Here is a 10,316-nt window from a genome sequence, read left to right on the forward strand (position 1 = left end):
GGGAAACCCGGGAAAATTCCATGGGAAATCCGGGAAAATCCAGGGGAAATCCAGGAAATTCCATGGGAATTCCGGGGAAATCCACGGGAATCCGGGGGAAATCCGGGGAATTCCGGGGGAAAACACAAAAATCCGAGAAATTCCATGGGAAATTCCATGGGAAATCCAGGAAATTCCACAGGAAATCCGGGAAATTCCATGGGAAAACACAAAAATCCAGGAAATTCCATGGGAAATCTGGGGAATTCCGGGGGAAATCCAGGAAAATCCAGGGGAAAACACAAAAATCCGGGAAAATTCCATGGCAAATCCGGGAAAATCCCATGGAAAATTCCATGGGAATCTGGGAAAATCCAGGGGAAATCCAAGAAATTCCATGGGAAATCCAGGAAAATTCCATGGGAAAACACAAAAATCCGGGAAAATTCCATGGGGAAATCCGGGGAATTCCATGGGAAATCCGGGAAAACTCCATGGGAAATCCGGGAAATTCCATGGGAAATCCAGGAAAATCCACGGGAAATCCGGGAAATTTCAGGGGAAAACACAAAAATCCAGGAAATTCCATGGAAAATTCCTTGGGAAATCCGGGAAATTCCATGGGAAAACACAAAAATCCGGGAAAATTCCATGGGGAAATCCGGGAAAATTCCATGGGAAATTCCATGGGAATCTGGGAAATTCCATGGGAAATCCCGGAAAATTCCATGGAAAATCTGGGGAAATCCCATGGAAATCACGAAAATCCAGGGAATTCCACGGAAAATCCCGGGAAAAACCTGGGAAATGCTGGGAACATTCCTGAAACATTCTGGGAAAATTCCAGGAAAATCCCGGGAAAATTCCTGGAAAAACTCATGAAAATCCGGGGAAATTCCAGGAAAATTCTGGAAAAATTCCAGAAAAATTCCAGGAAATTCCGGGAAAATCCCAGGAAAAATCCAGGAAAATTCCGGAAACATTCTGAGAAAATTCCAGAAAAATTCCAGGAAAAACCCAGGAGAATCTGGGAAAATTCCAGGAAAAGCCTGGGAAAATCCAGGAACAATCCAGAAAAATTCCAGGAAAATCCCAGAAAAATTCCAGGAAATTCCCGGGAAAATTCTGGGAAAATTCCGGGAAAATCCCAGAAAAAATCCAGAAAAATCCCAGGAAATTCCTGGAAAAATCCCGGAAAATTCCCGAGGAAATGGCGGGACCTTTCCGGGTTTTCGGGGCCGTTCCCGGTTTTTTGCCGGGAATTTTCCCGCGGCAAAAATCCCGAGGGAAAAGCGGCGGGAAAAGGAGGAAAGGGCGGGAAAACGGCGGGAATTGGCGGGAAAACGGCGGGAATTGGCGGGAAAAGACCGGAAAATGGCGGGAAACGGCCGGGAATTGGCGGGAAATGGCCGGGAATTGGCGGGAAAACGGCGGGAAATTGGCGGGAAATGGCGGGAATGGCCGGGGAATTGGCGGGAAAGCGGCGGGAATGGCCGGGGAAATGGCGGGAATTGGCGGGAATTGGGCGGGAATGACCGGGGAATTGGCGGGAATCGGCGGGAATGGCCGGGGAAATGGCGGGAATGGCCGGGGAATTGGCGGGAATGACCGGGGAATTGGCGGGAATCGGCGGGAATGGCCGGGGAATTGGCGGGAATTGGCGGAAAAGCGGCGGGAATGGCCGGGGAAATGGCGGGAATTGGCGGGAATCACCGGGGAATTAGCGGGAATGGCCGGGGAAATGGCGGGAATTGGCGGGAATGACCGGGGAATTGGCGGGAAAGCGGCGGGAGCAGCGGGCTCTGGGCAGGAGCGGCGGGATCGGCCCGGGGCCCGCGCTCACCGTTGGAGGTGAAGTAGAACACCATGGCTGCGGCGGCGGCTCCGCTCCCCCGCGCTCAGCCCGTCTTTCCCGCGTTTTTTCCGGTCTTTCCCGCGGTTTTCCCGGTCTTTCCCGCGTTTTTCCCGGTCTTTCCCGGTTTTTTCCCGGTTTTTCCCGGTTTTTCCCGGGCCTGTCCCGGGGCTCCTGCGCTTCCTCCTCAGGGAAGGCCCGGCCCGGAAGAGGCCGTGCGTGCTGACGTCAGGGCTGCGTGCGGGTAAGGCGCATGCGCAGAGCAGCGGAGGGTAAATGGAGTGCGGCTCTGCGGGCGGCCATGACGCTGTACGGAAACCCTCGCTGCGCATGCGCGGGAGGGCGTGATGGCCCCTCCCCCCTCAGCTCGCACCGCGCGTGCGCAGAGCGGCCATGACCCCGTACGGAAAAGGAACTGCTGCGTCAGAGCGCGGCCATGACAGCGTACGGAAAATGGAGCTGCGCATGCGCGGGGCGGGCACGCGGATCTCACTGCGCGTGCGCAGAGCGGCCATGACACCGTACGGAAAATAGAACCGCGACTGACGAGGGCGGCCATGACAGCGCACGGAAAAGGCAGTGCGCATGCGCAGGAGGCCACGCGCGTGCCCGGCAGGGGGAGCCGCGCATGCGCAATGCGCGGGGGCTGTTTTCTGTCTCTTTTTTTTTTCCCTTTCCCCTCCGTTGCCTTTTCCCCTCTTTCCTTCACTGCCTCACCTTTCCCCTTCCCTTTTCCTCCCCGCTTTCCCCCTTTTCCTGTTCCCTTTCCCTTTCCCCACCCCTTCCCTTTCCGGTGCCTCGTTTTCTCCTCTTTTATCCCCCGCTGTTCCCCTTTTTTTTCCCCCCGTTTTTTTTTTTTTCCCGCTTTCCCCCGTCTGGCCGCCGGTGCTTGGAGCACCCCGGGGCGGTGACGGGCTCCCCGGTGCCCTAATTAACAGCACAGCCCTTAATTAGCGCCTCGTTCGGCCCTCAGCCTCTCCCGCGGCCGGGCCTACAGCTCCCGTCAGCCCCCGCGCGGCCGGGCGCGCGCAGGGCACGCTGGGAGTTGCAGTGCAGGGCCCGGCCCGCGCGGCCAGCCGCGCTCTGCGATTGGCCGCCAGGCAGCGGGGGCGGGTCCAACGAGGAGCCGCGGGCCGTTTAGCCAATGGCGAGCGGCCGCGGCTGATTGGCGTGGCGCTCGGCCAATGGGAGCGCAGGGCGGGCGGTTCGAGGGCGCGCGGCTGAAGGCGGGAAGCGGCCATGGCGGAGGCGGCGCTGAGGTGAGGGAGCGGCTCCGAGGGGGCTCCGTGTGGGGCTCCGGGGCAGCTCCGAGGAGGCTCTGGGGGAGCTCTGAGTGGGGCTGTGATGGAGCTCTGAGTGGGGCTCCGGGGCAGCTCCGAGGGGGCTCTGGGGGAGCTCCGAGGGAGCTGTGAGGGAGCGCCCAGGGGGCTCTGGGGGAGCTCTGAGTGGGGCTGTGATGGAGCTCCGAGGGGGCTCTGAGGGAGCTCTGAGGGGGCTCTGGGGCAGCTCCGAGGGGGCTCTGGGGCAGCTCCGAGGGGGCTCTGAGGGGGCTCTGATGGAGCTCTGAGTGGGGCTGTGGGGCAGCTCCGAGGAGGCTCTGGGGGAGCTCCGAGGAGGCTCTGAGGGAGCTCCGAGGAGGCTCTGAGGGAGCTCCGAGGAGGCTCTGAGGGAGCTCTCGTGGAGCTCCGAGGGGGCTGTGGGGCAGCTCCGAGGCAGCTCTGAGGGAGCTCTGAGTGGGGCTCTGGGGCAGCTCCAAGGCAGCTCCGAGGGGGCTCTGGGGCAGCTCTGAGGGAGCTCTGAGCGGGCTCTGCCGTAGCTCCGAGGAGGCTCTGAGGGAGCTCTGAGTGGGGGTCTGGAGCAGCTCCAAGGCGGCTCTGAGGGAGCTTTGGGGCAGCTCTGAAGGAGCTCCGAGTGGGGCTCCGGGGCAGCTCCGAGGGGGCTCTGGGGCAGCTCAAAGGAGGCTCTGAGGGAGCTCCGAGGGAGCTCTGAGTGGGGCTGTGGGGCAGCTCCGAGGCGGCTCTGAGGGAGCTCTCGTGAAGCTCCGAGGGGGCTCTGGGGCAGCTCCGAGGGGGCTCTGGGGCAGCTCCGAGGGGGCTCTGGGGCAGCTCTGAGGGAGCTCCGATGCAGGTCTGAGGGAGCTCTCGTGGAGCTCCGAGGGGGCTCTGGGGCAGCTCCAAGGCGGCTCTGAAGGAGTTCTGGGAGAGCTCTGAGTGGGGCTGTGGGGCAGCTCTGAGTGGGGCTGTGGGGCAGCTCCAAGGCGGCTCCGAGGGGGCTCTGGGGCAGCTCCAAGGCGGCTCTGAGAGAGCTCTGAGTGTGGCTGTGGGGCAGCTCCGAGGGGGCTCTGAGTGGGCTCTGAGGGAGCTCTCGTGGAGCTCCGAGGAGGCTCTGGGGGAGCTCCGAGGCGGCTCTGAGGGAGCTCTGAGTGGGGCTCTGAGGGAGCTCTGAGTGGGGCTCTGGGGCAGCTCCGAGGAGGCTCTGGGGCAGCTCCAAGGCGGCTCCGAGGGAGCTCTCGTGGAGCTCCGAGGAGGCTCTGGGGGAGCTCCGAGGCGGCTCTGAGGGAGCTCTGAGTGGGGCTCTGGGGCAGCTCTGAGGGAGCTCTCGTGGAGCTCCGAGGGGGCTCTGGGGGAGCTCTGGCGCAGCTCTGAGGGAGCTCCGAGGGGGCTCTGGGGCAGCTCTGAGGGAGCTCTCGTGGAGCTCCGAGGGGGCTCTGCGGCAGCTCCGAGTGGGGCTCTGGGGCAGCTCCAAGGCAGCTCTGGGGCAGCTCTGAAGGGGCTCTGGGGGAGCTCCACGGCGGCTCCGGGCCAGCTCTGAGGGAGTTCTGATGGAGCTCTGAGGGAGCTCTGATGGAGCTCCGAGGGGGCTCTGGGGCAGCTCCACGGCAGCTCTGAGGGAGCTCTGAGGAGGAGGCGCCGAAGGAGCTCTGAGGGGCTCCGCGGGAGCTGTGAGGAGGTTACGTGGGGGCTCTGATGGAGCTCTGGGTGGGCTCCGGGGCAGCTCTGAGCAGTTTCAAGGAGCTCCGAGGGGGCTCCGGGCAGCGATTTGGGGCTCTGAGCCGTTCCTGATGGAGCTCGGAGGGATCTGGGAGGGAGCTCCGAGAGAGCTCAGAGGAGTTCTGAGGAGCTCCGAGGGGGCTGAGGGTGCTCTCAGGAACTCCGTGGAGCTCCAAGGAGCTCCAGGGGCTCCGGGCCGGCATCTGGGGCTCTGGTGGAGCTCCGAGGATCTCTGGTGGAGCTCCGAGGGTCTCTGGTGGAGCTCCGAGGGGCTCTCTCTGATGGAGCTCCGAGGGGCTCTGGTGGAGCTCCGAGGGACTCTGGTGGAGCTCCGAGGGTCTCTCTCTGGTGGAGCTCCGAGGGTCTCTCTCTGGTGGAGCTCCGAGGGTCTCTCTCTGGTGGAGCTCCGAGGGTCTCTCTCTGGTGGAGCTCCGAGGGGCTCTCTCTGGTGGAGCTCCGAGGGGCTCTCTCTGGTGGAGCTCCGAGGGTCTCTCTCTGGTGGAGCTCCGAGGGTCTCTGGTGGAGCTCCGAGGGTCTCTGGTGGAGCTCCGAAGGTCTCTGGTGGAGCTCTGAGGGTCTCTGGTGGAGCTCCGAGGGTCTCTGGTGGAGCTCTGAGGGTCTCTGGTGGAGCTCTGAGGGTCTCTCTCTGATGGAGCTCCGAGGGGCTCTCTCTGGTGGAGCTCCGAGGGGCTCTTTCTGGTGGAGCTCCGAGGGTCTCTGGTGGAGCTCCGAGGGTCTCTCTCTGGTGGAGCTCCGAGGGTCTCTCTCTGGTGGAGCTCCGAGGGGCTCTCTCTGGTGGAGCTCCGAGGGGCTCTCTCTGGTGGAGCTCCGAGGGGCTCTCTCTGGTGGAGCTCCGAGGGTCTCTCTCTGGTGGAGCTCCGAGGGTCTCTGGTGGAGCTCTGAGGGTCTCTGGTGGAGCTCCGAGGGGCTCTGGTGGAGCTCCGAGGTTCTCTGGTGGAGCTCCGAGGGGGCTCTCTCTGGTGGAGCTCCGAGGGTCTCTCTCTGGTGGAGCTCCGAGGGTCTCTCTCTGGTGGAGCTCCGAGGGTCTCTCTCTGGTGGAGCTCCGAGGGGCTCTGGTGGAGCTCCGAGGGTTTCTCTCTGGTGGAGCTCCGAGGGGCTCTCCCTGATGGAGCTCCGAGGGTTTCTCTCTGGTGGAGCTCCGAGCGTCTCTCAGAAGCTCCGTGGAGCTCCGAGGGCTCCGGGCTGGGATTTGGGCTCTGAGGGGAACCAGGAGCCCCAGCCGGGCTTGGGGATTTTTGGGGTTTTTGGGTTTTTTTGGGGTTTTTTGGGGTTTTTTGGGGTGTTTGGGGTTCGGGTGTTTGGGGTTTGGGGTTTTTTTGGGGTTTTTGTGGTTTTTTGGGTTTTTTGGGGTGTTTGGGGTTCGGGTGTTTGGGGTTTTTGAGGGGTTTTGGATTTTTTGGGGGGTTTTGGGCTTTGGGATTTTTGGGGTTTTGGGGTTTTTTTGGTGGTTTTGGGTTTTTTGGGTTTTTTGGGGGTTTTTTGGCGTTTTTGGGTTTTTTGGGGGTTTTTTTGGGGAGCCCCGAGGGGTTGGACCCCCCCTAAAGGGATCCCCCACCATTCCCCTCCCCCCGCAAGGATTTGGGAACTACCAAAAAAAAAACCCCAAAAATTTGGGAACCTCCCAAAAAAACCCCAAAAATTTGGGAACTGCCCCAAAAAAACCCCAAAAATTTGGGAACCCCCCCAAAAAAAACCCAAAAATTTGAGAACCCCATAAAGAAAAACCCCAAAAATTTGGGAACCTCCCCAAAAAAAACCCCAAAGATTTGGGGAGTCCAGGGAAAAAACCCCAAAAGGATTTGGGGATTTTGGGGTTTCCAGATCCGGGGATTTGGGAGATTTGGGGATTTTGGGGTTTTGGGATTTGGGGATTTTGGGGTTTGGAGATTTGGGGTTTGGGGGTTTTGGATTTTGGGACCTTTGGAGATTTTGGGGTTTTTGGAATTTCCAGATTTGGGGTTTTGGGGTTTTGGGAGATTTTGGGGGTTTGGGATTTGGGGGTTTGGGGGTTTGGGAGATTTTGGGGGTTTGGGGTTTTGGGATTTGGGATTTTGGGGGTTTGGATTTGGGGATTTTGGGTTTTGGGGATTTGGAGTTTTGGGGTTTTGCGAGATTTTGGGGTTTGGGATTTTGGGAATTTTGGGGGTTTAGGGATTTTGGCATTTTGGGGTTTGAGGATTTTGGGGTTTGGGAATTTTGGGGTTTGGGATTTGGGGTTTTGGGATTTTGGGTTTCTGGGATTTGGGGTTTGGGAATTTTGGGGTTTGGGATTTGGGGTTTTGGGATTTTGGGATTCTGGGATTTGGGGTTTGGGATTTTGGGGGTTGGGAATTTTGGGCTTTGGGATTTTGGGGTTTGGGATTTTGGGTTTTGCGGGGTTTGGGATTTTGGGGATTTTGGGGTTTTGGGATTTTGTGGATTTAGGGAATTTGGGATTTTAAGGTTTGAGATTTTGTGGTTTTGGGAATTTTGTGGTTTGGGATTTTGGGGTTTTGGGAATTTTGGGCATTTTGGGGTTTTGGGAATTTTTGGGGTTTTGGGAATTTTTGGGGTTTTGGGATTTTTTGGGGTTTTGGGATTTGGGGAATTTGGGATTTGGGGGTTTGGGATTTTTGGGAATTTTGGGGTTTTGGGGTTTGGGGACTTTGGGGTTTGGGGATTTTGTGGATTTAGGGAATTTGGGGTTTAGGGATTCTGGGATTTTGGGGTTTGGGAATTTTGGGATTTTGGAGTTTGGGATTTAGGGAATTTTGGGGTTTGGGGTTTTGGGGATTCTGGGATTCTGGGACTTTGGGGTTTGGGATTCTGGGATTTTGGGATTCTGTGATTTTGGGGTTTTGGGGTTTGGGTTCCCCTGGGTCCCCTCCCATCCCGGGTCTCTCTTGGATTTGCAGCAGCTCCGGAACGCCCCGGAAACGGAGCCGGGACCCCGACAGGTGAGAGCCTCAAACCCCAAAATTCCCAAAAATTCCCCCAAAAATTCCCCCCAAAAATTCCCCCCAAAAATTCCCCAAAATTCCCCCCAAAAAACCCAAAAATTCCCCCAAAAATCCCCCAGAAATCTCCCAAAAATCTCCCAAATTTTCCCTCAAAAAACCCTCCAAAAAACCCCAGGAAATTCCCAAAATTCCCCCAAAAATTCCCCCAAAATTTCCCCCAAAAATCTCCTAAAAATTCCCCCAAAATCCCCCAGAAATCTCCCAAAATCTTCCTCAAAAAACCCTCCAAAAATCCCCAAAAAATCCCCCCCGAATCCCTTAAAAATTCCCCAAAAAATCCCCCAAAAATTCCCCCAAAAATCCCCCACAAATCTCCCAGATCCCCAGAAATTCCCTAAATCCCAAAAGTCCACAAAACCCAAAATTCCCCAAATCCCGAAAATTCTCAAATCCCGGAAATTCCCAAATCCCAAAATTCCTTAAATCCCAAAAATTCCTGAAATGCCAAAAATTCCCAAATCCCAAAAATTCCCAAATCCCAAAAATTCCCAAATCCCAAAATTCCCCAAATTCCAAAATTTCCCAAAATCCCCAAATCCCAGAAATTCCCCAAATCCCAAAAATTCCTAAAATCCCAAAAATCCCCAAATTCCAAAAATCCCCGAATCCCAGAAATCCCAAAAATTCCTTAATTGCAAAAATTCCCAAATTTCCCCAAATTCCCTAAATCCCAAAAATCCCAGAAATCCCAAAAATTTCCCAAAATCCCCAAATTCCAGAAATCCCCAGATCCCAAAAATCCCTAAATCCCAAAAATTCCTGAAATGCCAAAAAATTCCAAATCCCAAAAATTCCCTCAATCCCAAAAATCCTCAAATTCCAAAATTTCCCAAAATTCCCTGAATCCCCAAATTCCCTAAATCCCAAAAATCCCAAAAATTCTTTAATTGCAAAATTCCCTAAATCCCAAAATTCCCAAATTTCCCCAAATTCCCTAAATCCCAAAAATCCCCAAATCCCAGAAATCCCAAAATTCCACAAATCCCCAAATCCCTAAATCCCAAAAATTCCTGAAATCCCAGAAATCCCCAAATCCCAAAATTTCCCCAAATCCCAAAAAAATCCCAAAAACCCAAATTCCAAAAATCCCAGAAATCCCAAAAATTCCCCAAATCCCAAACCCCGGGATCTGGGAATTTTGGGATTTGGGAATTCCGGGAATTTGGGATGTGGGAATTCTGGGATTTGGGAATTCTGGGAATTTGGAAATCTGGGAATTCTGGGATTTGGAAATTTGGGAATTCTGGGATTTGGGAATTTTTGGGATATTTGGAATTCAGGGATTTGGGAAATTTGGGATTTGGGAATTCTGGGAATTTGGATATTTGGGAATTCTGGGATCTGGGAATTTTGGGATTTGGGAATTCCGGGAATTTGGGAAATTTGGGATTTGGGAAATTTGGGATTTGGGAATTGTGGGATTTTGGAAATTTGGGATTTGGGAATTCCGGGAATTTGGGATTTAGCAATTCTGGGAATTTGGAAATTTGGGAATTCTGGGATCTGGGAATTCTGGGGATTTGGGAAATTTGGGAATTCCGGGATTTGGGAACTTTGGGATATTTGGAATTCCGGGATTTTGGAAGTTTGGGAATTGGGAAATTTGGGAATTCCAGGATTTTGGGATTTGGGGATTCTGGGATTTGGGAAATCCGGGAATTAGGAAATTTGGGATATTTGGAATTTTGGGATTCTGGGAATGGGGAAATTCTGGGAATTTTGGGGTTTGGGAATTCTGGGAATTTGGGAATTCTGGGAATTGGGATTTTGGGGAAATTTGGGAATTTTGGGAATTTGGGGAATTCCAGGAGTTTGGGAGTTTGGGAATTGGGAAATTTGGGAATTCTGGGATTTGGGAATTCCGGGAATTGGGAAATCTGGGAATTGGAAAATTTGGGATATTTGGAATTCTGGGAATTTGGGAATTCTGGGATTTGGGAAATCTGGGAATTGGGAAATTTAGGAAATTTGGAATTTTGGGATTTGGGAATTCTGGGAATTCGGAAATTCTGGGAATTCCGGGATTTTGGGATTTGGGAATTCCGGGAATTTGGGGATTTGGGAATTTTGGGATTTGGGAAATTTGGGAATTCTGGGATTTAGGAACTTTGGGATATTTGGAATTCCGGGGTTTTGGAAGGTTGGGAATTGGGAAATTTGGGAATTCCAGGATTTTGGGATTTGGGAATTCTGGGATTTGGGATTTCCGGGATTTTGGAAATTTGGGAATTTTGGGATTTGGGGATTTGGGAATTCCAGGATTTGGGGATTTGGGAATTGGGAAATTTGGGAATTTTTGGATTCGGGAATTTTGGGATTTGGGGATTCTGGAAATTTGGGAATTTTGGGATTTGGAATTCTGGGAATGGGGAAATTCTGGGAATTTTGGGGTTTGGGAATTCTGGGACTTTGGGGAATTCCAGGAGTTTGGGAATTTGGGAATTCTGGGATTTGGGAATTCTGGGAATTGGGGAT

General features: G+C 54.5%; 1 protein-coding gene across 1 annotated transcript in view; it reads right to left on the minus strand.

Moving 5' to 3' along the window:
• Positions 1-1,865, minus strand: part of CCDC25 (coiled-coil domain containing 25) — a 40,633-nt gene extending 38,768 nt beyond the window's left edge. Inside the window, exon 1 of the mRNA XM_068183128.1 lies at positions 1,823-1,865. The gene's annotated coding sequence lies outside the window, so the exon portion shown is untranslated. The remainder of the gene's footprint in view (positions 1-1,822) is intronic.
• Positions 1,866-10,316: the final 8,451 nt, after the last annotated feature.

Source organism: Anomalospiza imberbis, chromosome 3 (assembly GCF_031753505.1).
Source record: "Anomalospiza imberbis isolate Cuckoo-Finch-1a 21T00152 chromosome 3, ASM3175350v1, whole genome shotgun sequence".
Taxonomy (NCBI): Eukaryota; Metazoa; Chordata; class Aves; order Passeriformes; family Viduidae; genus Anomalospiza; species Anomalospiza imberbis.